This window comes from Silene latifolia, chromosome X (genome assembly GCF_048544455.1).
Source record: "Silene latifolia isolate original U9 population chromosome X, ASM4854445v1, whole genome shotgun sequence".
NCBI classification, from domain to species: domain Eukaryota; kingdom Viridiplantae; phylum Streptophyta; class Magnoliopsida; order Caryophyllales; family Caryophyllaceae; genus Silene; species Silene latifolia.
In genome coordinates this window covers 93,741,112-93,742,840 of record NC_133537.1, presented here as the reverse complement: position 1 = coordinate 93,742,840, position 1,729 = coordinate 93,741,112, and positions in this window count along the sequence as shown.

Below are 1,729 nucleotides of genomic sequence, written 5' to 3'. Positions count from 1 at the left end.
ATGGTAGTTTGAAAAGTTTAGAAATTGAATAAAAGAAAAGTAACTTAGACAACATAGATACCGGTATGCAAAAAGGATTCAACTTAACTAATTAAAAGAGTTATGATGAACTTCCCAAGGTAAGAGTCGAAGTAAGGTCAACAAAGATGTCAATGATAGAAATTTTATAAGCCTCTAGATTATAATCAAAAGGGAAAGCACAACCAAAAGAATAGGAGATGCATGAACGATAAAGCTTATGGTCAAGGAAAAGGGAAAGGTACAAAGGTGAATCGAGAAGAAAGATTCACAATAAGAATTCCAAAGGCAAGACGGAAAGAATGATATGAGAGGAACTCCCAAGGTAAAACAAAAAGGAGTTTAGAAGAAGGATGAGCATCACAGAATAAAAGTAAGATAAGGTTGATCAAGGATAGAAAACACACCCGTAACGGTGTCGGGAGGAACGACGACTCCGACTTGATTCTCGACACAAACGGCTTCTCTTGGCTCAACTTCCGGATCATGAGTAGGAGAAGTCTTCTTCTTCTCGGGGCAATCCTTGATGAAATGACCGGACTTCTTGCAAAGGTAACACTTCAAGGGCATATCATAGCATCCAATTCCGGGGTGATAAGCTTGCCTACACTTGAAACACTTGCGGGTCTCCTCAAGGTTGTCTTCCGACGAGGGAGCTTGTCCACTTTGCACATGTCCACTTGGTCCTTGTCCTCTTGGAAAGGGCTTCTTCTGCTTGTTAGCAGATGACGAAGATGAAGGCACAAAGGATCTCATGCCACGGGAGTTAGGATGATGATTGACTTGAGCATTGGCATCTTGTTGGTTCCGGAGAATTTGAGTAAGAGCTTCCATGATAGTATTCTGCACCTTGGTTGGTCGCACCATCTTCTCAAGACACCAAATAAAGCAATCAAGTTAGCACCTAACAAATAGCATACACAAAGAGACTACCAACTTAGGTCCTTAAGTCTACCCCATCTCTAATTAATTGTTCAAGGTCAAGTTCAAACTAAGTTTGGGATACACGTGTGTGCGTCGGGAGCAACAAAGGCTCTGATACCAACTGTGAACCCCCGCAATAACGCGGAAAATATAACTTATAAAATGCGAAATTTTAGGAAATTTTTGAAACTTTTAAAGTTTATAAAGCGCGGGTTCATAAGAATCTAAAGACAAATAAAGAATGCGGAAATAAAGATTAAATTATACAAACGCGATAGTCAAAGGTGAGGGAAAATATATCCCTCGAATGACAAAATGATAAATGGCGAGTCTAAGCAATCCTAATAAACCAACTACTAGTCCAAGGTTTAGTTCTCGCTAGCCCACACGTCTTCCCCACGTAAGCATCTTCACAACCTGTCATTCATGTAAACATGAACGCCACAGTCAGTGGGGAGTAACTCAAAGTTCTCCCAGCCACAAAATGTCGAAACACAGATAAACAAGAACATATTAGAACATCATGAATATAAACATTTGATTCAAGTATTGAAACATGAGACTAACATTCAAAACATGCGTAGTCAATCATAGATAAGGCATATGATACCTACATATGAGACAATCTAACTACAACGTCATAAATGATAATACAACTATAAACACGATAGAATATCATAGGTCACGGATAAACAAGACTAACATCATGAAACATGTGAATGGAAACCTTAGCCATGAACTTTGAAAGCCAAATAACATACAATACACGAAATGAGACTACTAACAT